This window comes from Zosterops lateralis (assembly GCF_965231275.1).
Source record: "Zosterops lateralis genome assembly, chromosome: 3".
Lineage (NCBI taxonomy): Eukaryota > Metazoa > Chordata > Aves > Passeriformes > Zosteropidae > Zosterops > Zosterops lateralis.
The window spans coordinates 98,046,600-98,073,151 of record NC_139764.1 but is presented as its reverse complement, the minus strand read 5'-3'; the positions used below and the strand labels follow the sequence as shown (position 1 = coordinate 98,073,151).

Below are 26,552 nucleotides of genomic sequence, written 5' to 3'. Positions count from 1 at the left end.
CATAAGGCAGTTATTGGAAACTACTGAATAGGGGAAACATGAGGAGCTACTATTCACTGTCTCATAACAAGAGAAGGTGGTGGTTACTCTGTGACATTGACAGTCGATAAATGCAAAACAGATAAATGAGTGACTCATAGGCATTAACCAGTAAGCCTTCAGCATGTGGAATTAATTTCCATAGGAAATCTATATTAAACTGCAGCACAATTGGCAGCATTACTACAGCCATGTTGAGTGGGGTGATGTACTAAAACCTACTTTTTGTTTCCAAAATGTGTTTAATATGTTTCTATGTACTCACATACAACTTGCAGCCATGCTAACTGGATCAATAGACTGCTATATCCTCTGTTAGTTGAATCAATGAGGAGGTATTTGGTATACACCAGAAAAAGCTTTGGAAATTTGATACAATGCCCTATATGAGTATTTCTTTTTGCCCTTATAACTGTACTTGCCCATGCCTTTTTCCCTCACTCATATTTTCCAATTTTTTTTCCTTTTAAATCAGGATCACGAAGAGAACAATGCTAGAGATTTTCATGTTGGCTAGCTTGTACAGTTTAACAACTTTTTGTTTGTGTGCTGAAGGAAGGGTAGGGGAATATATCACTTTTTTCCTGTTATTTCCAAGATTGCTTTAGTTGACTTGGCTGGTTGATCTTGCTGCATTTATGTGGATAGTGGAGCAGTATATAAGATAAGAACAAAAAGTTTGGTAACTGTAGAACAAATCTCCATTGATTTTTAAAGGAGAATAAAAGAGAAGAGTAACCTAACACAAAACAAATGTTGCTTGCAGTGCAGTAAAACCCAGACAAAATCTGAAATGCTCCATAAAAATGGAGACAGCATGTTTACCAATTGTTATTCTTATGACATGGGTCATTGTTTTTGTTTTATTGTGTAACCTGTGATTTATTACAGTACCCATCAACATAGTAGCATCCATTCTTCATACTATAAATGCATATATATTTTATATGTTAGCCAAACAGGATGAAGAAATACAGCCTGACCTCTCTGGAGCAAAGAGAAGCCAAGCTAGTACCCTGACTGACAAGTGCTCAGATCTAGTGAAAAATAGGTACGGAGAGATGCAATTAACAGCACTCTTAACATGGCAGTTTGTGCCTTTATCTGTTTTTAAAAGGAGATACAAGGGTTTTTTCTAAATCTTGGGCAATGCAGAGAAGAGGATTTGAGAAACACTGGAGGCTCAGGGAACTGGAGTGTGTCCTAAATATTCTTTATATGCCTGAAAATGAATATAGATTTGTATGTTCTGTATGTTCCAGGTGTGTCTGTAGGTCTGTATGGAGTTTTTACAGCCATAAGAAGCTGGAGTGGTGGATATGAAGGTATTGGGAAAGAGTAAGGTTAGTGAGTTGCAATGCAAAGATGAGGGGTATGGATATAGAAGATATCCTCACACAGACAGTAGAAATTCTAAAAATTACCAGAAAAAAGTATACAGTGATTATTCCACATTATAAAACCCGATCCCTTGTTTTAAATTGACCCTGTTTTTCCTGCTGAAACAGGGAAAAGTTGTCCTCCAATTTCCACATTTCCTTTTGTATATTCCACTTGAATTGTTGTCCACTGTTGGTGTCATGCCTGAAACGTGGTCATCCTGCCAGGCATGTGCATGCACAAGTCTGCATGCACGGAGGGACACTGCCAGCCCAGCCCCTGCCCTGGTGACCTGGTGATCCCTCTGCGTGTTTGAGTGCATAGTCAAGATCAGGAAACAAACAAAAACAAAAACAAAAACAAAAACAAAAACAAAAAAATAGTATGCTTAAAGAAAGGAGGAAGGATAAAAACAGAGTTTCAAAGCACTGGAGATTTTGCAGGTCCCACAGTGACACCGCCCACTTGGAAACATGTGCTGCAAATCCTGCCATTCAGCCTTCCCTGTGTCATGGTGGGCAGTGGGCAATGTGCCAGCTGAGACAGAGAGCAGTGAAAGCCTCAGACCAGACTTCTGTCAGGACTCCCTGAAGGGGAAGGAAGACTCTTCATATCGGAAAAAGCTTTTCTCTAGGATTTCTGCTATCTCCAGTTGTTTGAGGTCCTGATGCATAAACCTTCCAGTGGTGCATTGGAAGGATCTAAAGTACACAAGTCTATCTAGGCAGAAGGAATGTACATCTTATGATTGTTTCACACCAGCTCACTCTGGGATTGTCCCTGGGCAATAAATTTTTTGTTTGGAAGACAGAAGCACACATGAATCACCCAGATACTATCTTTGCTTCCTGTCCTTCACACCCTGTCTTAGTGTGTATTTCCCACATTTGTCACTAACTATAATCATATTTTGCTGTGGGTCTTACAACTCATTTATCCCTAAAGAAATAAGATCCTTTAGTTTAAATATGCATGCCTATCTTTCTATATAGGAAGAAAATGGTTAAAAAAAGAGACTTTTAACATATATGTCACATTATTTAATTTTATAAGAATGTCCATCATCCTGCAAGAACTGGCCCAGAGTCCAGCAAGTCCAACAGCCAACAGGTGCCCTCAGATGGCTTCAGAGAAAGATGCAAGAAACATGACCTTTGAGGCAGTACAGAGCAGGGGCTGGGTTATCAGTGTGTTACCAAAGTTTGGCTGTGTGATTTTGATGAGGTAATGGCCATGCTACCACTGCCAATTACACCACCTTGGAAGAGGCTGTCAAAGAAATCAGAGAGTCTCCTTTGGAACTAAAAGCAAGAACAATTGGCCAGCCATCCCTGTAGCAATTCCTTTGTGGGTCAGAGTGGTATTTTGGTTTGTATTTAACTGTATTGGTTAAAAATGTAATGAACAAATTTAGCTTTTTTATTCTGGATGCTGTGCAAGTAGTTTCTAGAAAGAGACAGAGCCTGCAAGATTACGATAGTGCTCACGTGGCTTTTTGAGTGGGCAGCTGAAACATTTTAAGTAACCAAAAATAATAGTAGGGGACATATGATAGCTTTTTGTTATGTTTTCTATTCCGTAGGACAGTCTTTAGATAGTTATTCATGCTGAAATTCATTACTTTCACAACTTACAAATATATTTTATGACTATCTAACAGCTTGTCTGCATATTGGAACACAACCTTACAAATAGCAGCACACAAGCATTTGCAAAATTAATTTAATTAGTATTCTATCAGCTCTGGAGCTTAACTACTGTGAATAGGTATTGCACAGGCAGTATAGTTTAATGTTCCTGGAGTATTTTAACTCAGGACTCCATAACATACTTCTTCAGCCTCTATACTTGTGGAAAGAGGGTCACAAAATCTTTCAGGCTGCCCAGCTGTTAAATGATATGCTTATATTTAGGTAGCTTAGCTAAAATTGGTAGGATACATTGAAGTATTTGGATGAAAGCTGCTCTACAGTGTAAGCATAAAGTATTATTATTAGAAACATTATTACATTGTCAGCAGTGTGACTTACAATGAAAACTCAGGAACTTCTGGCTTTAGGAGATGTGGTTTTTTTAAAACATAAGTATTCAAGAAATATAAAACAGACAAAATAAGGACATAGATGTAAAACAACAGCTATGTTAACTTTATTAAAAAGCTTCATTGTGGTATCAGGCAGGAAGTGAAACTGCTTTCAAACTGCAAATATTTCTCAATCATTTCATGCCCCAGCAATCTTTGTAATAGGTTTTCTGTTGTTTTTTGCAAAATGTTCAGATGAGCAGATAAAAGTTCAGACTCAAGGGGAAAGGCAGTCATTTTTTTTTTGGATTTCACTAGCCATGTATTTAATTTTGTGATTCAAAGTGACCTTAGAGTCTGTCTCAAAGAGCAGATGTGCATGCTGAAGGTTTGAGCCCTAACTATTTTTATAGGGTCATTCCTTTTTTGTAAACCAGCAGAGCAGTATGCTGGCAGCCCGCTAACCTTTGGGTGTTGACTCATGCTTGGTGAGAGTTCAGTCGGAGGCAGCTGAAGGAGAAACAGCCCCCAGCTCCCTTCCCTCCCCACCCTGTGCCTTGCCATGGGCCGGCGGGATGTGATGTGTGTCTGCACCCTGGCCAGGGAGCTGAGAGCCTGCTGTCCTCCTGTGAGCTCCTGCTGACTTCAGGCTGTAAATCCTATTGACTCAAGAGGGGATCCTTGTTCTGCTAAAGCCTCCCTGGGATGGTAGCTTCCAAAGGAGGGACGGAGGTTACAGCTGGCAATGGTGAATGCTTCATCCATCCTGGTTAAATCTGCCAGTGAATGTGCATCGACACTTTCAGGTTTTGCACTACTTGGAACTACTTTTCTGCTTCTGAATATCATGTTATGTTGATCCCAGAGGGTCAAGTACAAAAGTATTGAGCACTTAGAGACACTAAATGCCCTTACTGGGTGAATTAATGGGCTTTGAGAGTACTTGTCAATGGGTCTGCTCAAAAAAAACCCTTCCATTAAACTCTTTCTTGACAGTAGAACAGTTTTTTTCATTAAAAACAGAAAGCTAGAAAACTGAAACTTCAGCTATCATATTCATTTCTGCACCTGGGTCAGATGCAGAAGGTCAGATGTAGACTAAGTGCTAATTAGGTATCTCTTGACTCAGTAATTCTTGCTGAAAGTGCTGTGTGTGGGGCATCCAGAAGAGCAGCAGGTGTGGTAGATTTTACTTGTCTAATCTTGTAGTTTCTAGACAACACAACCCTAGTTTTGCATCTTTTCAGCCAGCAATGGTTTATTCTTGTAAAAAAAAAAAAGAAATAAAAAGGTAGGGAAAATGCATGCAATTAAAAATTTCCAAGGTAATCTCACTTCACAGTGTTCAAAAGTGATCTAATTTAAACACTTATTGTGTTACATTTCAGTCAAATGTTACCGTGTTATAGGACAGGGAAAAGTTTAAAGCCTATACTTTTGTTGTTCCCTAGATTCCTCTTAACATTTTGCTTTGCCAAACAGGAAAATCACAAAGATCTCCAAAATCATAGCAATCTGCTGTTCCTGCTCTGTTTGCTTGTTCCAAAGCCTGTAAAGTTTTATTAGAATCTTTGCAGTGACTTCATATACTTTGTGTTGGACTTTAATGACCTTAGGACCCATATGAACCAGTGCATTTATTGTTGTATGCTGAATGTCCTCACATTTCAGAGGCTGATCTCAAGAATGCTGAGAGTTTGTCAAAGTCTTTCATTAGACACTATATGCTTTTGAAAGTGACAGATTTCACCAGCGTGACATTAACAGGAAGAAAAGCATTAGTACCTAGAAGGGGTTGCTACATTTGCTCTGCTTGCCCCTCAAAACTTTCAGGTAGGTAATGATAGTAAAGCCTAATGATGCCATTCTGGAGGACAAACAGGCCCCTCAGCATCACAGGCAATACAATTCATGAAGACACAGAAGTAAAACAGCTAAAGGGATGGGATAGAGCCTCTCCTAGTCTTGCAGGGAATCGGTGGCTGCAGGGTGTGGTCTGGATGTTACGGGAGCCTTAATTCATTATCGTTAGTGCACTGTTTGCACAGCATTTGTAAATGCTGTAGAAAGGTTTATAAACAAATGTCAGATAACAGAATTACTTGATGAGCTCTCTAGTCACACAAACTGCAGATAGATGGGCACTGATGATGATGATGATAAGCTGAATGATTTCTAATACAATTTAAATGAGATGCAAGGGGATGGTGTGGTTTGCATCTGAATGAGTTCATCTGCTCCAAATGGTTCAGTTCTTAAATCTGTGTATGGTGGAGCAGGCAGAGAGTTTTAAGATTCTAAGATCATTCAGGTTAGAAGGGACCTTAGAAAGCCTCATATGAAAGCTTTTACTCAAAATGGGGTCAGCTAAAAGATCAGACCAAGTTGCTCTGGGTTTTGTCCAGTCAGGTATTGAAAACCCCCAGGAATGAAGATTGCATAACTGTTTGGACATCCTGTTCCCCTGCTTCATTTCAAAGGCTTTTATTGTGAAAAAATATTTTCCTCAAATCCAGTCTGAATCCTACTTGCAACTTATGCTTGCTGCCCTCCCGCTATGTCCCATTGTGAAGAGCATGCCTCTATCTCCTTGCTGGTTATCCTCATAAGCACTGGGGGGGCTGCTGTTTTTCTGAAGTCATCTCTTCAAGCTGGACAAGCCCACCACCCTCAGCCCTTGCACACTGGGCAAGTGCTCCAGCGTTGGTGGACTTCTGCTGAACTCACTGGTTTATTGATAAGCTGCTTTGAAGTCATACAGGTTTACAGGAAGACACCTAATTCCTTCAAAAGCAAAAACTTCCATTGGAAATTCCTGTTTCCCCTGTAGAAAACAGTTTCCAGTTCAGATGTGGCCCCAGCAGTCAGCTGATGGGCCATAGGGCTCCTGCCCTCGCTCACTGTGCAGGGCTGCAGCCACAGCTGGGGCAGATTGTCAGCTGGCATTGCCAAGGGTCTCACTCTGTTCCAGGACTGCTGAAGTATTACTCTGGAGTTTCCAAAATGAGGTACTGTGTAATTTTAGGGAGGAGAATTTCCAAAAACACATTTACTTCTCTGAATTGACTTCCCTGTTAGTTCCCCTTTTTCCTTACTCCTCCAAGTAATTTTCTTCAGAATTGACTTTTTTGAAGGCACAGGCTGAACCTACATATCCCATTTTTTAAAAATTATCCATAGGATTGTGGGAAATGGGCAAGAGACTCTGTCATTAGTAAGGTGTTTGTTTAACAGAACAAAACTATTTCCCTCTTTACTGGAGACTTCAGATTCTGAACAATTATTAACTTTTTGCCTTCCCTCTTCCTTCCTTCCTTTTCTCTTTATAGTTGGACCTGAGGCTTTGTTTCTCTCTTATCTGCTGCTTTCAACATGTTAAAAGTAAATTTTTGTGGGATTGCAGGGGCAGAAAGCAGAGGATGTTCTAGAAGGGAGGTTGAAATAACAATAATATAATTAATTATTGTTTTTTATTAATAATTGCACCATTATAGATATAATCCTAATTTTGCACACACAGGCAAACACAAGGTGTCTAGGCAAGCTTGAGAAGACATTGTGCTGCTAGTCCTGATAGACCTTTTCAATGATTTCCTTTCATCCTCTCAACCTCCCTACTCCATCACCCAGCCAACATCCGTGTGGACTTGGAGGTCACTGCCTGAGGTGGACGACATCATCAAAAAAGCTATGGGTTTCTGCCTGGCATGGTGTTGTATTAAGAAAATGAGGCAAACAGGCCAGTAAATTTTATTCACCCACAGAAGGTACCTCACAGTGTGAGGCTGAGCTGGTGGACTTGTGAGCCACAGGAGGCTGTTGATGTGAATGCCATGCTGGATTGAAAAGGGCCTAGAAAACATTATGAACAGTTGTAACATTTGAAGTAATAATACAGGCTTAATTAAATCTCATATTTGAGCACATTGGCTAGTCTCTGTAGGGATCAGGAAGGATTTTCCCTTATCCATACACAGCATTTTGTAATTGGTCAGGTGCATTATGGGGTTATTGTCTTTCTTGAAATCTGAGGCAGTGATGAAATTCTCCTGTTAGGAGTGGGATGCTGGACATGAGGGGTTGGCCTGGTGTGGCATGGCAGATTTGGTCTTCCATAGGATTGTTGGTTGTTTTCCCTTGTGATTTGCATTTTGATTCCTGTAATATTTGACATTTTTGTAGCCCCTGTATGAAGGTAATGGCAATGAGGAAATTGGCTTTCACTGGGATACTAATGTTTGACCTTTCTATCAGTACAATAAAGGTTGGAAGCATGACCCAAACCTCTGAAATAGAAGAAACATTAGGCCATCTTTTACTGCATTGTATAATGCACTGGTTGCTAATACTATCTTTGCATATTTCAACTCAGAGCAACTATGTAATCCATAAATTTGTCCCGTAGTGAAAACAAATTAATCAGATGGAAAAACATTTCTGACCTTTGAAGTACTCTGGGAGATGCATGAGAAGGTGATTTTTATGCTTGTGAGTTTGCTATCACTGCAGTAGTTGTGACTGTAAAACTATTTCTACAAAGATATTCAGTGTTCATGTAGCTGGAAGCCTGGAAAGCTTTAGTCCTTTGAGAGGGTTGAGAGGAGTATCTAAGCCGAAACCTAGATGTTCATGTGTGCCTGTTTAACTCCTGCCTGATATGTAACCCAGCTTCCTGGAGACTGATGTAGCTGCATAAGTCCCCTCATTCTTGAAGTCCTAATGTGATCACGCAAAGGGCGGAGGCACCCGAAATGGTGGTGCAGGGCAGATGTGAGATGTTGGATCTTGGCCAGGATGTGCCTGCAGTATTCTGTTGTCCTGGTGGGAAATGCCAGGGGTAGCAGCTGAGAGCTTATCTACCACGGAGTACTAAATGCTTAATGCAGGCACACCACGTGTTTCTGTCTGCTGTGTGCAGATGCACAACCTTGTAGAGTTTTGTAATGGGAGAGCATTCACCAGTTGTATCCATCTGCTGGCTGCTCATGGTCCCATGGAGTTGGAAACATCATTTTACTGGGATAGGAGATGTGGAAGAGGGTCAGAGAAAACTTGACCAGCCTGTTCTACTTTGCCTGATTGAAGGAGGCACCTTAAAAACAATCCAATTCCTATGCTATATTTCTACAGAGAGGCCAAGATTAATTAAAAGGCCTCAGTCTAAAATCCTTTATAAAGGATTTATAAATCATTAAGATTGCTATTAATTGTCACAGATCATTATTGCAGTGAAGTAAGGGTGAAATTATATACAGTACTGGCCATTTCTTAAACAAGGAAGGGCCATCCCTACCCTAAATTGCTTACAGTTATGGCCCAGTATATGTGTTGAGGGATGCAAGGAGTATGAAAGTGATCCCCAGTGAGTTTAGTGTGGAAGGTTCTGATAATGTTTTAATAATATTCATGCAAGAATTTAGATTTCTTCTCAATAATTGATAGTTGTGAAAAATTTAATATGTATTTATTTGGTGTGTTGTGATATTGGCACATGAGCAGAATAATGAGTTATATACGCATGAAAGGGTTTTCACCTGTGTGTTGACTTTTAATTCCTTTTTTAAATGCTGAACAATAAGGTTTCTTTTAATTAAAAGAAGAAGAGAGGTTATTCCTCCAGAGTGATCTTGGTTAAAATTTTAATTTGTGTTGTGTTAATTTCCCCTTAAATGTTTGCAAGAAAATGACATGGTTAAACACGGCCCTGTGCAGAAATGAAAAGTAAAGTACATCTGAGTATATGAAAAAATTCTTTGCAAAATTTGCAGAAGCCCGTCTGGTGAGCATATGCATCTGTCTATTGGTCAAATTATATGCTTTTAAGTGAAAGTAAGTGAAGAAAAATTGCTAATGATACCCAGAGCAAATGCAAAATGGTTTCAGTTTCTTGAACAGGGCAGCAAGATGTGAATCATCATATTTTCACTGTCAGGAAAACCTGAGTGGTTTTTCCTCAGGGTAACAAAAGTACATGTTAACTGTCTGAATACTAAATCTCAGCGAAGGCAACACACATTAGTTTTACCATGAAGTAAACTCCCTCAGGTCAACCCCAGGCAGGGTACAATGTACTCATCTTGGCAAGTCACTTCATGGTAAAACTTGCAGTGCCTCATTGTCACTGTTATTTTACCTCGACATGCATGTTGGCTACCCTGAGGTAAAAATGCTGCCTTTTTATCAGCAGGCAGTGGCCCTCAGTGTACGTGCAGGCCAACACCGTGCTCCCAAGGTGTGAGAGTCAGCTTGTACCTTTGCCTACCCCATCTCTTTTTGCCTCTCCAGTGCTTTTCATGACTCAGAGGAAGTCCAGCATTTCTCGGGAATTTATTTCAACCCACTTCACCAAATCTGTCTCATAAAAACTTCTCAGGCTGTCAGGGGGACCCTGTTAACTAGTTTCAGAAAACTGTAATAATATTGAAAATCACCATGTGGTGTGTATTCTGCAGCCCTGAATATGGTACTGAGAACTCCCTGCACCATGTTTTTCCCCTGGAGGGTCTCTCCAGGCTCCTCTCTCACCTACTGCTTCTTCAAACATTCCTGCTGGTTGCAGGTTTTCCTTCTTATGCTTGGTGTATCCCCACTTCCATCTCTACCAGAAAATAGGGGCCTCCTTATCTCTCTCTGTCATCTGTCTCTCATTTGCTGAATGTCCTTTATTTGTTCCTGTGCTAGGAGCTGGGAATATAATTTTCCTTCCCACCAGTCTTATCTCCCAGGAAGAGCAAAAAGAAGTAAATTATTCAGTTGACCACATTTTAGCTGTAATGGGGTGAGAAGCAGATGGTTAATAGCCATTGTTATTTTTCTTCTCAGTATATAAACCATTGCAGGGGAAAATAAAGGTATTGGTTTGACTAGGGAGAGGCAAGGGATTGCATGCATCCTGCACTTTTCTCTTTGGGTGAGCGGGTTGTCATCAAAATCATATGGTCTGTGCTTTGATTTGTAGAACTTTTCCTGAACATTGGGCTTGCCTGGAGATGACATTGAAAAGTTCCCATATTACAGGCAGACAGCTGAATGCCCTCAAGCTGAAAGTAAGACCTTGCTTGACTTAGAAAATGAATGTCATTTTTCTGGTATTGTTATTGAAGGTAGTGTTATACTCCTGTGTATCTGAACATGACAGCAGTTACAGCACGGCTAAGTGCTTATAATCAGCTGTGATAGTGTTTATTTTAGAAGTTGAGTGAATCACTAGAAACCTGCTTGCTGAATGATTTTACCGGGGAAAATGATTGTCTTGCAGCTATGTAAACTCACAAACAACCAGAAAATGATGTGGTACCAAGTCATCACAATACCTTAGATACATTTGATGTTGTAGGTATGGAGGTCTCCTCAGCTTAGCAGGTTGTATTTGAGAGTGCTATTTGTCAATTATTCTTTCAAATTTTTGTCCTAATTTTCCTTCTTCTGGTGAGAAATTGTGTTTTCCTCTCTCTTCTTCCCCACAGCTTGAAATATCTAGTATTCCAATATACGTCTGTCAACACTCTACATTCCTGTTAACTGAGTTATTCTTCAACATTGATCATTGTCTTCTCCCGTTGGGAAGCTGTAGCAGCAAAGAGCCACAGTATTCATGTGTGTTTGACTCCCTAGATTTGATTCTAAACTCTGCTAAACCCATCCAAGGTCAAACTCTTGATTTATTTGAGAGTTCAGACTACTTATCCCAGGTCCTGTGAGTGATGTGTTCATGTGGGTGGCCTGTGTGCTAAAAGGTTGGGCCTTGCATTTTTCTAGCCAAGTCACATGTAGACCTCTGGAATCTCAGAAATTTTCCACTTGACAGAAGAAGGGGACTTCAGAAACACTGCTATAAGTACTTAGAAAGATAGGCTAAGAAAATATTTCAGTGTGCTGATACCCTACTCTCCTTCTCAGTTTTGCAAAATGGTGGCATATTTCTTTGAAACTGCAGCTTGGCATAGTTGTGGTAGGTATAGGCTGGTTTTGACCAGGATTCGCTTGTCTGTCTGCAGAAATGGCACAAGGGCTTAGAAAGCTACAAGATCCAACTTTAACTTGCATCAGTTACATCAGTATGTTTTGTCTTCACTGAATTTTGAATTGGCCCTGATGTCATGATGAGAGCTTCCTGAGCTTCAGGATGTTGTGAAAAAATGCAGTTCCTTAGAAAACAGTATGTTGAAGGTTCAGCAGATGTGCCAAAGGAGTATCTTTGGGGTTCCTGGATTTAAGATGAAAGTCACTGATTTTGACTAAGGCTTATGTTATTAGAGAATGATCTCAGCAGAGGCAAATTACCACTAACAGGTGAGAGAAGCAGCCTGTTTCCTTTACCTTTAAGGAGAATATTTTCAATTTTTTCCCATGTAGATATGAGTTTACAGTTCTTTCACACAAAATACTTACTGCAAAGTCTTCTGTAAGCAATATGGTAGGTCATTAATGGCCTGCAGAGGAGGCAGTAAGTGGTGACAAGTATCTGCAGGTGAAAGCCAAGTAGATAAATATAAGGTACTTTGGAACTTGTTTCCTTATCTAACCTTTTAAGGTTGTCATTAACAGTTTCCTGTTTATCCTTCAGTTGAAATCTCTGCTCACCTTGAAGAAGCCGATTGTTCGGTGGGAAGACTCATGGGGAGCCGTATCTTGCTCCATCTCAGCAATTGGACATACAGCTCTGAGATTTTATCCCCAGTTCAGGATTGGAAGGCTGCTTTAAGTAACAAAATGTCACTGAAGTCTATTGTCTTTGGTTATCAGAATTTTAGATCTTTCTTGCTTTAAAGGTAAATGTTGTGTAGTTCTAAATTTCTTTTTTCTGTCTGTTTATATATTTTGGGGGCCATTTTGAGACTAAAACCAGGAGGTATCTCAGGGGGGTTATGATTAGCTCACGCTATGCAGAATTACACACAGTAGGAAATCTGGGGATTTCTCTCTCTTGCTTCAGTGACTCTAGCAGCTTGCCCAGCAATCCTATAGCAACATGTTGTAAGGGTCATGGGTTTGGAGCAAAGCCAAGGCTAGTGTTAGCAAGCAGAATTCCTTATGACTTTTTTTTAATTTTTTTTTTTTTTTTTTTTTTTTTTTTTTTTTTTTTACGATTGGCCCAACACAAGCAATAAAAGTAACATGTCTGAACCTGTTTCCTTGTCTACTCTGGTGGTTACCCACTTTCTTCTGCCCCAGTTGAGGGAAAGTGGGGAAAAAAGGTTTGCCTTTGCCCAGCAGCACTGCAGGTGTCTGTCCCTCTGAAAGAGTCCCAGCGGTGTGGGCGTGCTGGAAAGAAAAATCCCCAGTGACTTCACCCAGCTTGGCTTGTGGTGGTTACTCACAATGAGGTAACTTTTTTTTTTTTTTTTTTTTTTTTTTTTTTTTTTTTTTTTTTAAGCTCTGCATGCTTAATGCTACATCTGAGTTTTTGCATATGAGTGAAACTGCAGCTCTGGGACTGATTTCACGGAGTTTTTTCTGCAGAGTAATTTTGGTGAGTAAACACAGATAAGAGGAAGCTGGGTTAATCCAATAACTCCTCCCTCAAGGGCAGGTGCAGCAATGTGGCTCAAGGTACAGAACAGAGGAAATGCCTTGTTGACACAGGTGATCAGAGCAAAGTGGCCAAAATTGATATAATGATATGAGTTTGCAATGCAAAGCCCTGCTTTCTCAAGGCTGCTATTTGCAGCTCTCCGTAGCACATCTCTGGTCTTTCACCTCTGGTCAGGCATCCTGTTGTGGGTGACTTCCTAGCTCCTCTTCATGATCTCTCAGTAGTTGCATTGCTACCGTGTAGCTTGGACTGTGTTGTGTTAACCTGAGAGGATTATTAAAATAAACTCTGAGTCATATTTGAGCTTTACATGGGATAAGATTGTTATCAAGGTTTATTTTTTCTTATAATTAGGTCTCTTAAATATTGCCTCATTAGATATCTTCAGTGACTGTTGGAAAAGTCCTCAGGGAACTAGGGGTTGTTTGTTTTCAAGGGAAGTTCACATCATAAATACAGAAGCTTGCAACTCTGTGTAGAGTTTTTTTTATTAGTGACAATTAATAAATTTTTCTTTAATCCTCAGTGCTTATCCTGATTTCTATCCAGTCTTTCCCCTGCTATTACAGCTCTTGGTATCCTATAGCAAGTAAGAACATAACATTACAACTGTTCACACGTGGGAGATGGAGGAACTGCATTAAGAGCCCATCAGATAGGAAGGTAAGAGGCTGCTTAGGTTTGTATGGAGCCACTTCCAAGTTTGGCAAGCTGGGCTGGAGTGCCTTGGCCTAGGCTGAACTCAGCACTGCTGGGTTTGTAATGGCTCTAAGCAATTATTTTCTACCCCGTGCTTAAATGTTTATCACCCAGGGGTTCGGGCATGGCCTGCTTTGTTTCTGTGGTATTCCTCTCCTTTCTCTATCCTTAAGGGGCAGCCTGGGAAAGAGCTGCACATGCTTTCCTCTGCTCTGCAGCAGCCTGAGCTTTCATGTTGGCTGTCCCTTGCCCTCCTTTGCTCACATGGTTGTCAGCTGGCTCACATCCATCTCTCAGTGCCCCAATCTGATAAGACCAGTGCTGTTTAGATACATTTTGGGAAGTGTCGGAAAATATTCAAGGAGATAAAGTTCTTTTTTCAGTCATTTTTTCTTCTAATCTCAGTTGGGAAATCTTGATCTTCAAATTCTGCTTTTCCAGCAGTCACCACCACTTTTGCCTCCTCCTGTCTCTTCCCTCACTTCCCCTTCAAAAACAGGAATAACTGGCTTAGTGCTCCTCCTTAGAGCTTGTGGTCCAATGGGCATGTGGGACACCACACATGAAGTAGGAACTGCTCTGAGAGCAAAAAAAGGATGTTGCTGGCCCTTTGAGGCAGACCTCTGCCTTTCTGCTTTCCACTGTTGAATTATCTCTAACTGCCACAAGTTTTAGGTGACGTGGTTAGATAGAAATAACTGCATAATATGGATCTCTCCAATGATAGCTTTTACAGTCAAATGTTGCAAGGCTTTTTCCATTTATTTCTTCATTGTTTTTTCTTTATATTTTCCAGATTTTTTTCTCATTTGCTAATACTGGGGTATCTAGGAGGTATTTTTAGAAAACCTGGTGAATCTGGATTGTTCACAAATTTTAGTAGAAATGTCTTTTTTTCTGCAATGCTGTGTCAAAGGTTCATCCATTATTTGATACTTGTCAGTACTCTCCTCAATTCAAAAATTTCAGCCAAGTAGTCAGGGACAAGGAGGAAATAACATGTGGTAGAAATGATCTCTCTTGTATCAGGAGAAATGAGTTGTGAGCAAAGGCCATGAGGCTGGGACTTGTTTCTCACATGTTTTGATGGATTGATCTGTGATCCATCTTCTTCCTGCAAACAGGAAGAAAAAAGGGGGTAATTAACAACAAACATAAAATTTGAAATGAATAATTTGATGAGTCAGAGGCATAGATTAACTGTATTTTACATTTAGGGACTATTTGGAAAGGTTAACTCTAGGAGGAGTTCTGGAACAGGCTGCATCAGCAAACTGGTACATTATTTACTCTGGCAATGTTTTCAGCAGTAGGAAAGGCTATTCCAGGAGGCGTTAGTCTGGGCATGGTCAGCACTGGCTCAGAGTTTGTGTGAAATGCAGATTCAGGAGATTACTGGGCATAGAAGCAGACTTTAGGAGTTGTAAGGCACCTCAGAACACCAGCCTGGTAGACTACTGGATCTGCTGAGACATTCTGTCCTCCTCTCTGGAAAAGAGAAATTGGCCCATGCTGTGGAATGACTAACAAATTGTCCCTGAGGACTGGCCAGTTAGGTAGGAAAATGTTATTTACCTTAAAAAAACCCACAACTTTTTTACGCATATTGGAGATGCTAATAATAAACTGCCAGTGGAGCTCTGCCCTTTGCTCATAACTGTGGTCATCTCTTCTCCACAGTATGACTGAGTGCTAGCATTTGTCATTTCACCCAAACTACTCATACACTAAAACTAACAATCTGGCCATCACATCTCTTCTGGGAGGCTTGGAAGTGAATTATGGAAGAGGGTTTGGGTCTGTGCCACAAGTCATGGGAATTGTAGAAGGAAATTATTATATGCTAGATTTATTTTATAGTAAACCACATACTGTCCTAGAATTAGACCCCTACTTCATATTTTCGGGAACCCATTCAAGGAATCCTAACTCAGATTAAATTCCTCTTGTACTTGGAAAGTTTGTCTCAAGCATAATTTAGGTTTTCATTTTCTTTCTTGTTTACAGCTTTTTTTTTTTTTTCTTTATTTTTTTTTCTTTATTTTTTTTTTTCTTTCTTATACATTTTCTCTTTTGATTCAGGCTTTTTTTTTCCCCCATGAAAAATCTGCCTTGATTCCTTGAGTGGCTGGTCAGTACTTTTCTTTTTTACTTATTTCTCTTCTCTTTTAGATAGTTAAAAATATTTGTGAGAACATCCTTGCTTCAATTCTGGTCCATAAATTTTGTTTTTTTCTCCTGCAGAATCTCACAGGTGAGGCAAGGGTTATGAATGTCTTCCTGGCGATGGCAGATACCTGGGTTAGACCCCATGTAAAGCTGAGTTTTAGTATATGCTTAGTGCATTCAGTACAACACACACATAAGGCAGATAAAGAGCCAGTGAACTCAGCTGCAGCAGAACATCCATTTGCTATCTGGTTGTCCACTCTGAGGTGTCCACTTCCACCCCTAAAATATATAACCACCCCAAAAAACCCCCCAACCCCAGCTGTGATCACCAAATGCTCTGGAAAGGAAAGCAAAGCTTCCAAAGAGATACTGGGTTCATTCTGCCAGAAGTGTGTTGTCTGCAATATCTCAGGTCAGGTCTTCTGCAGGAAACTAAAATAGTTTGTGGGAAGCACTCTTAAACCAGCCTCATAGAATCCACATGACATTTTATTATTTTGTAGAACTTGCTTTTATATATGAAAAATAATTAAAAGGAGAATACAATTAAATGGAAATTAACTAAGGCTAGGTAGATTTACCATAGCCAGTGATGATACCTGGAGCTTAACAAAAACCAACCTGTCACACACATCCAAATGGTATTTTGAGATATGTACTGAGCTTAAAAGAACTAATATTTCATTTGAAAAGAATAAAAGATACTATTTTGGAACTTATTCTTTTCTGAGGCATAGCTGAAGGGTGAAACCAAGCTTTTCCATACAGATGTATGAAACAGAATTCATACTCTACCAAATGAGACCTTTATGCTTCCACCTGCATATTATGGCTCTAATAAACACGTTATCAGCTCATGAAAATGATGGCAAACAGGTGACTGGAGGATTTGATAAGTCAGCAGCAAAGATTAACAGATTTTTCTCAGGGAAAAGGTAGGAGAGATTCCTTTATTTAAAACAATTGCAACATGTGAATTGACTGCACTTAAATCATTACGGGCAATTAGTATGTGTCAGAAAGGTTGCAGCTGGCTCCAATTACAGGTAGAACTTTTAGAAGCTGAACTTAATTGCATGTGTGATAGTGAGAGGCTGAGCAAATGCATACCAGGGTAAATATGCTTCCACTGCAGAAAGAAGGGCAAGATCTTAAGAGCTAGGACCTGATTCTAGTAACTAGGTCTGGTTCCTGCCTCCTGGGAAATAGATCTCGTAGAGGAAAGTTGATGCGAATGCAGTAGTTCACCTTGCTGAGCTTCTTTGGGTGGTGGGGAGAGCTTAAAAACTATATAATACAGGCTTTTGTCCTTCTGGGGTAGGTTTGCCCAATTTAAAGTCTTGCCAGTCTTATCCAACTTAGGCTGTTTAATCAATCCATCCAACTGAAGGCTAGCAACCTGCTGCTTCAAAAGCCCTGCAGCTTTAGGCAGGAAGTGATTTGCAGACTGCCTGGGTATTTTGATGGGGCACTCCTTCTTGTATAATTATCATATGTGAAAAACTCTTTCCTTCTATGACGGCAGTTTGTTGGACTCTGGTATAAAGGCTCTTGGGTGTAATGCTGTGTGCTTGGGATGTTTCTGCTCTAGCTGCAATTATCAGGATCTCTCTTAGTTGCAGTACAGGCTATGGATGTGTGCCTTCACCCTGGTCGTGGACCAAGGTGACATTTTTGTCATTCCAGTCTCTCTCTGGTTGTGTGTGTCTCTTGTCACATGGCAAAATAGTGATGTTTTTGAATAGAAGACTAGCATGTGTCTGATATGTTAGGAGTTGGGATTACAGCATGTTGACTGCTTTTCATACTTCCACAGAAGCAATGTGATCCACCTTGCCAGAGAAGTTTATCTTTAGGATCTCAAAGTTCCAGTTGTACCAATGATTGATATCTCTTGATGAGTCATATCTCCTGCTTTGCCCAGCTCCTGTGCCCTGTTACAGGATCCTTAAAGAATAGAAGATAAGTATTAATATTCCCATTTAGAGATTGAGTACTTCATACAAACCTAATGTGTGTCCTTGTGTCAAGATGATGCCCTCAGGTGGAGCCCAGGCTTACTGCTGGCTTCTGGAGGGACTTGTGTGTATTTAGTGGAAGAAGAGACGTCATGGAAAGCATTCTATCTTTTTGTTTCTTTCCTTCTGTCTCTTGTATGTCCCCTGGAGGACAGAGGCTTAACCTTTGTCATCTGTGTACCAATGAGCCTTAGCTCCTGTTTCCCAATAGAAAGGTGTATCCAGACTACTACATTTTTGAAAGATTTTGTTGAACACTTTCAAAAGGTTGTTACTACTAAATCTGAGCTTATTAATGAACTGTGGGGTGACTATATTTGTGTCTCACTGTTCATTAGCCAGCACACAGAGCCTGTGCAGGCAGAAGCCATTCTGCAGTGTGCCTGCACTTGGGCCAATGCACGGGCACAGGCACCCTGTCAGTTCCTTGTATTGCTCGTAAACCCATGTTCAATCAGCGGGAGAGCTACCATGAAACTCATTAGAGCTGCTATTTTGGGGAAGTGGGGTGATGTTTCACATAACATGTGCTAATGTGCAAAGGCTGCCATGCTTGTAAAACTAAACTGGAACTTTGTTGGAGAAGCATTAAGCATTCCAGCGGTGCACGCAGACCAATTTTCAAGTAATTCCTACAAAGTCTTCCTTGTGACCGCTTTTCTACTTATATGCAAGTTCCACAAATGTTGCTATAATATTGATAATACGTTTTAAATCCTCAGGTCTTTCTCTGGGATTTTGAGATGAAAATAGATATCAAGTATCAACTGGGAGCTGAGGAAAGAGAATCTGGGATTCCCAAGCTCTCCCTATGTTATTGTAGTTTTCTTTTTGTATCAGCACCAACAAAGGTGCTTGCTGTGTAGTCAGGTAAGGTAGTTCTGCAGAGATAATGTTAGTTTGGTGTGTGAGGCCTTTGCAATCAAACGCTGCTGTCTCCATGTGATTTGTTCAAAAGCAGCACACCTATTTTTGATACAAGGATATGGTGCCTCTGCAAGAAATACTCTTTCATAGGTCTGGTAATGATCAGTTCTGCTACATTTATTAGAGTTCACAGGGTGCCCACAGTGCTGTGGGGCCTGTGGATGCAGCTCCTAAACAGCACTGTGTTGCAAATTTTTAATTTTCACAGTGCCAGGGCCCATCCAGCATCACTTCAGCTGGGTTGTGTGTTTTTTGTTGCTGTCAGTTCCTGAGCACAGAATTGCCAACACAGGATGACCTTCCAAAAGAAACTTTGAATATGTTAAAGCAAGGCATGGTACATACCGTTCCTGGCTTTGTGTCCGTGTCTCGAGACAAAGGCCTGTTCTGTGAGCGGGATATCATCGTGTTCAGGGCTGTGCAGCTTGGGGGGAGATTTGGAGGTGAGCTGTCTTAGCCATTATTGATACTAAACCTGATATTTTATTCTGTTTAATTGTGCTCAGAGTGATGAACTTCAGCATTACCAGGCCCAGAGAGCAGCTGTAGAATATGGGAATATTGCTTGTTGGCACCACATCGCTTCTCACAGACTCATTGGACCACCAGAGGCTCAGGGCAGGGCTGTCTGAGCTATTGCAGGGCCATGTGGCTGTTCTGTTGTCACCTCCCTGTGAGTGCCCTGCTGGCATTGTCTTAGGCCTGTGAGCTGCCTTGAACCTCTTTGGTAGATTGAGTGTCGCAAGCTCCATGTAGTCTCTGTAGCTCTTGACACACACCAGAGACAGCTCCTTTTATTTTTTAAAATGAAAGCAGAGATGCTCATCTAGTAAAGTAATTGCTGGGAGGATTTTGCCTTCTAAGAAACAAAGTATTTCTGTTCTTAATGCAAATTTAAACAAATGCAATACTGCTCTTAGTGGAAACTGCCATGGGGTATGCAAGAAAGTTCATGTCATGAAAAAAACAGGCTGCTAATGGACTGTCCTGGGTCTTGCTGGCCACATCTTCTCTTTGAGAACTCCCAAGAACTGCACAAATGTCTTTTAATTATGCTTCTACAACTGAATACTCTGCTTATTTGTGGGAACAACCTTCATGTTAGGCAATTCACTGTGAAGAATGGATGTTGCAAATAGATTCCTCTTGATTAGTGGATTTACTTCATGTGAGAAGGTTCTTGGGGAGTAAAATTTTGGGGAAGTAAATCCAACCTCACGGGTGGGACATATTGTTTCATATGCAGGCCTCTGGTAATTTCTTCTCTCACTGCTCAAGTATTAGAACTTAGGAGCTAAACAAGAGACTTAGAGATACAACATTAGAGTACTTAATAAGGAAAGTTTGTGTCTTTCTTTAGTGTTGAATTTTTCTTCAATGTTTTCTTTTGTCTTTAGTCATTATAGTCATATCACTTACCAGCATTGCCTGTATAGATATCTTAGGTGAGACCTGGGGCTTTAAGGGGCGGGACTTTGTGGTCCTGTTGGCTGCTCTGACTGTGTCCTGGAGCATAGCATTTTGGCTTTCGGTACTCCTGCACAGTATACCATGAAACAGCTGTAAAAGTAGCTACAAAGAGAGGTGAAGTGACATATGAGAAATGCAAATACATAAAATCACCTCTAAGTTCTTTGATTATAAGCACTCTCTAACTGTAAATTATTATCATTGTTTTCAATTATAATCCATTCATGGCTCTGAACAGTGTAAACCCACAAGAGAGCTTTGCTTTCCTTCAACAATCCTCATTCTGTGAAGTTACTCTCAGCTTCAGAGACTCAAATTTCCTTACATGGCTCTTATTTCTCTCTCTCACCTACTCCCAACTGAGACTGTCTAAAATGACTATTTCTAACAGTTTTCATTACATTCATGGCTATAGTGTGTGTGTGGGGACAAAAGGCTTTGAAACATGGTGTTGTTGAACTGCAACTCTCTGAGAAATGAGAGCTCTGGTGACAAGGCCCGAGGACCTGGTGCTTGGAGAGCAACACTGGCTGTTGCAGAACTTGGCATAAAAATGGGAAATCAGCAATACTTAAGGTGACTTTATTATTTTTTTTGTCCCCTCTGAAAATAGCAGCAATTGAACTGATTCTTACTTGAAAAGAACCTTTCTTGTATTTCCATTTTACTTTTAATAACCTGCCTTCTTGTCTCCCCCCACGCCTCAAGCTGTGGTAGCATGGAGATCACTAATAGCCCAGGTACCATTTTGAAAGTCATGGGATATGTTTTTCTTCCTTAAAAATCTGTCTAGTGACGAAGCACTTCCTTATTTTCACAGGTTTGTTGTTCCCCTGTGTGGGAGGCAGTCCCTATTTTGTTTCCTCCACTGCCATTCTCATCCCCCATATTTCCTTCACAATGTCTTCTCTGTGTTTGGGCATCAATAGCTGGGCTTCACTCTCCTCAGGGCTCCGACTGGTGGGGATTTGCCTTAACAGCCAGTCCTTTTGTAGCAGGGTTTTTTCTAAGACCTCTCACTCCCTTGGGACAAGCTGTCAGCCCACACAGCTTGTCATGAACAAGGGAATATTTGAAGGTTTTACTTAACTCACTTTCACATTTTTTCACAGATTAGTATTTTTTTAGACTCTGTTATGTTGTTTAAATTGAGTCTTGCCACCAAAACAAATGAACATTGTGTCACCACTTCTCAGTTCCTTTATACAGATGTGGCTAAGAGAGTTTGGAGACGGCGCTACCTGCAGAAATGCTGAAGTCAATGCTATGTATAATCATGATGAATTACATTCAAACTACTCCATACATAAATCTGGTCACACCAGAACAAGAACTGTGGAAAGCATAATATTAATGTATGCTCATTAAATTCCTCCTTTCGCAGGCTCCAAGGCTGTCAGGCTGGCTATGGAGTGGGCAACTTGAAGTAATGAGGAGTTAGATTTAGACATTTTACTAGAAAGCATTGCAGTTCTTCACTGGAAGGGAGATGCCCTTTAAGAAACAGTGCTCCTGTGATATACAATGTTTGCTAAGGAGTAATGAGTTCTGTGGTTTTTTTTCTTTTTATTGGTGGCAAAGGAGATTGTCCCATTTTGCAAGATTATTGAAAAAGGCAGGAGTTGAAGAAACCTAAACACCTTGAAAACTCAATTTTAAATGTATAGTGCAGCTTTCTACTCTCTTTGACACCAAAGACAAATTTCCTACTGGTTTTATCAGGAACAATATAAAGGCCTGAAAAGATAAGTAATGCTCCTTCTCTCTCATGTGAAAACATGTCTTTGGGCTCCTCCCTGGATAGTTTTGGATATACCATTACAAACATACACCAAGGACTGATTGTGGCCTTGCCATGAAAAACATTTTGTTTATTCAATTTGCAAACCTCAGAATGAAGGCCTTACTTGGCCCCAAAATGGGGAGGAGGAATACAGAGCAGACAGCCATGCAAGGTAGGGTGACTCCTGTGAATAGAAGGTGTATAGAGCAGGAAGTCAGTACCCAGAGAGATATTTTTGAGCTGCAGTGCCTCACTTTTGCCTTTACATCTGCCATATTGCTTGTCCTCAGAGTTGCTAAGTGACCCTAAAAATCCATTTCTCTATTGCAGGGGAACTAGTATGGATTCATCTATCTACCTCAACTCCCAGATTCGAAGTTTTGATGAGGAGCTTTGTTGGTTTGGGTGGAGGATGTCATGTTACATCAGGTCTTTTTCAGAGAAGAGTGGCACTTTAACAGCCAGCTCAAAAGGAGGGAATTTCCTTTCCAGGCAGAATGAGCAAGCAGGTCTTTTGTTGATCACCAAGTCTGTGGTTGATTTTCTTTGTGTGCTGAGTGCCCTAGCTGGTGACAGGACTACCAGGCTCCATTGCCAGCGGCATACTCTGGCACTAGGGCTTATATCTGACTTCCTACAGCTGCAAATGCTGACAGCACCAGTATTTCACAATGCCTGGGACATAACCACTGGGATGAAGGAGAAGGTCTTCTAACTGAATTCATGCAGTGAAAGAGGCTAAGGAAGAGTGGCTTTCTGCACAAAGGAAAACTCCTAGGAGAACTACCCCCTGCTTTCAAGTTTCAAAGCCCATCCCCATTGCTGAGTCTATTCTTGGCTTCTTATGCCCCAATGTGTTTGTTTCCTGACTGTTTTACTTTGTATCTTCCACTTGGATGTGATTTGGCAGAGCAATTCATGTCTCTGTTACCTTCAGACTGAATTCCTCCAATGGAGGATGAGGATGGAGGCAAGTTTGTGCAAAGAGACATGTGTTAGTTAACACCATTCTTGATTTACTACAGGTGAACCTTCAAGGTCAGATCCTGCTCATGAAAGTTTCTGTTGAATCTCTTTTGTCCTGTGGTTCATACAGCTGTATTGGCATGCAGTTACCTTCCTGTCTCTGACTTCAGCCGTGGCTTGCCAGTCAGCCTGCTCTCGTTATGCTAATTGTACATACTGGGGCCCTCCCTGTTGAGTATTGTTCTGCTGAGGAGAATTGCTGTCCACCCATTACTGGAGCAAAAGCAAACAACATTGTTTTATGCAAGGAGAGAGGATTTAAAATCCTGTATAGATATAAATAATATTTTCAGTCATAAATAAACATGGGAATTTCTAGTATATTGATAAGCTTCAGCTTTTAATACTGTTCTGTTTCACTGGCTTTCAAGTTTTGTCTCCAGTCATGGATAGGTATTTTCACTGCTGAGACGTTCGGGATGTTCTGAGCTCTCTCTCAGTGATTCATTTCTCTGGTCTCCTAAGAAGTTGGTTTGCTCAAGGTGGTGTAGCTGTTGTTATCCTTGAGAATAACACATAGGTCATGGATGATATAGATAACAAAACAGACATTGTTTAAAAAAAATCAGTTCTGAGAGCTGATGATGTTAATAATCCTTGATCTCTGCTGGTTGTTTGAAAACTTGACAGTCTGCTTCAAGGGTAGAGTGTTGGTATTTTCAGTCTTAACTAACAGGCACCTGTACTATGGGAAGCATACTGGGATATCACTAGGATCAGAATTATTAAACTCTTATTAAACTCTATTATATTCTAAACTGGGATCACATCTGAGATTTCACAGTCAGCACAGGACTCCCTCAGATCAGTAGCTGTTGAAGCTGTAGTTGGCAGTCACACAAATACTAAGAATTGGAGGTCAAGGTTGTTGACATGACTTTGTCTCTAATGATAATAGATATATCAGGGATTTACAGACACTTTGTACTTTTTGAAGGTAGGCCTAGATAGAAAGACTTTTTCTGAGTTCCATGGTTCCTCATGGTAATTGTAATAAACTCAGTTCTACAAGGGTAAATTGGCATGGGGGAAACTAGGCAGATGAGAAACATAAGCAGAACAAAGCCAAATGCACATCATTTTACAAGACCTTATGGGCAGATTAAGCTCTACCTAAATGTGGGGTCTGCACCCTTGCTGAAGTTCTGCCACAGACCAACCAATGCACAGTGCTGGATCCTTAGTGCTAAGGAGTCAAAAAGTCCTCTTGTGCACTTTAGTGAAACTGCATCTGTAGGACAGGCTGTATTTATTATGTGGAAAAATGAGGTAAAGAAAGGAAAAGGGGTATAAACATAGAAAAATGTGTACATTTATTTTCAACACAGCACGTTACATGTAGTACTTTCAGTGGACTTGCCTGACTCTAGGCTCCTAAATTCTCCTAAATCTGAACACATATGCAAGGATAGGAATGAAGCTTTAGTGTGGGGAAGTCAAGCGCAATCTCAGACTTTTCCCATAGGCATGAACAAATCTCTTGATGCCTCTCCCTTTCTAATTTTAGTGATAGTGAGGTTGCTTTTGCAGGAATTTATAATTGTGGTTGATTTCTTCACTTAGAACTTGCATGGCTTGTTTAAACAACATTGCAGTTCTGGAGTTCTTTTGCAACGTCTTAAGAGGGCTCTAAAGCAATATAAAAACAGACTAGGCCTGACCACAGGGAAGTTAAGACATGGGTTCAAAGAGTCTTATTCACTCATTCTTTCTGCAACCCAAGAACAGCAATTGTATTTTGCACCTGGAGTACTAGTTTGTCCAAGGCACAAATTGCCCCCAAATTTTGCTTTGTGTCTTCATGCCTTTCTATGGCTTTGAAAGAATCTACAGGGTTTTTTCACAACTCTTTTCTAAAAAGATGCCTTTGTTTTCCCTGTCACTGCCATAAATGCTTCCCTGTGGGTCATGGGATAAAGACAAGAATTGTACTTCTGAAAGTGGAACATCTAAATACTTCCCTTACAGCACACTAAGTTAAAGATAACATGATGTTAATTGCCTGTTGCTTTAATATCGTTGTGGAAAAACTGGTGTATTCCTGAAATTTTCTGAAGTGTACTGCAGAAAGTCACTACAGGTTTAATCCCATGGTCTGCCCAGAGTGTCAGTGTGTCCTTGAGCAGGTTATTCAGTCTCTGGGTAACTCAATTTCTTATAACTGGCACAAGAACACTTATTATTATTATTATTATTATTATTATTATTATTATTATTATTATTCTGGGGCAAGAAGTGCATTAAAGACTGTAAAATCCTTGTAGTCTGCAATAGTCAAACCATATAAGCCATTAAGGTAGATGTTAAAATATCTGAATACACAATCTGGCCAGAATAGCCTGGGTTCTCCATGAGGTATTGCAGCCCATGCTCTGCCTACCTGCGTCAGAGTGCTGTATTGCCTTGTGTGTCACTGTTAATCAGCATTTCCTTTCTTGAAAGGATTTGTTAGAGAGCACCATTTTACTCCATCTCAGACAATGCAGGCTGACTGACATATCTGGGAACGCTCATTGCAGACAGGAAGCTTTGAGGTGATGATAATGCCCTGTAAGAGACCCGCTAGCCAGATGATCCTGCTGGTGCTTGGGTGTTAACTGAAGATGGTCAGGGCTTCTGTAGTGTCCTAGATCAACACACTTCATTGTAGCTCTCTGCATACAGTATCTTGCATCAGATCTGTCCTGTTAAATCAATGGAATTATTTAAATAAGTTATTTTTATTAATTTATTATATGAAAAAATTTAGAGCAAATTCCTTTGATGTGTGATATCCTAATCACACCCGTAGGGCATTAGCAAGCACAAGGCACATCTGAGGGTCTCTAATTCCCTAGTGGTGTGATTATATCTCATAATATTCACAACCCCCTGGAGCTTCTTTACTGGTATAAATAAATCAATTATTTAAGTCAAATACTTTGATCATTAGAAGCTGCCAGTGAGTGCTTGAATGCCTGAGCTGTGCAATTCACCAGGAATGATCTTGCTTCTCAAAATGCTGAGCAGCAGAGCTGAGTGCTACTAGCACTTCATTTCAATCTGCTTTATAAATTAGATTAGAAGTCAGTTTCCAATACTTCATCCTGGATAGCAAGGAAGGGAGAACTTTACCAGAGTGGAATTATGAGATATTGCTGCCAACAGATCCTTTTATCATTTAACACTGCTGTCATAGGTTAAATATGAACTACTGTTCATATTAACTAATAGCTATTATACTAAAAATTGACACAGGGATTCCAGCTAATGCACCGTGAACCTGGTTCACACACACTGCATCATATTAAGTATTATTTGCACATATGGATGGAAAGGAGTTTTGTGTCGCTTGGGATATATGGCAAATTAGCATTTTATATCATATTAATGAAGTGCTAATTGCTCCTTGCAACCTTTTTTTGTGCAAATTGAATGGGTCCTATTTGCATTGTCACGTAACTGCTGTATTACCTTGCAGCACTTTCATTAGGATGAGGC

General features: G+C 40.4%; 1 long non-coding RNA gene across 1 annotated transcript in view; it reads left to right on the top strand.

The window, feature by feature from the left end:
- Positions 1 to 26,552, top strand: part of LOC310906681 — a 169,312-nt gene that overhangs the window by 107,860 nt on the left and 34,900 nt on the right. The window contains exon 2 of the long non-coding RNA XR_014589465.1: positions 12,819 to 12,914. This is a non-coding gene — a long non-coding RNA (uncharacterized lncRNA). The remainder of the gene's footprint in view (positions 1 to 12,818; positions 12,915 to 26,552) is intronic.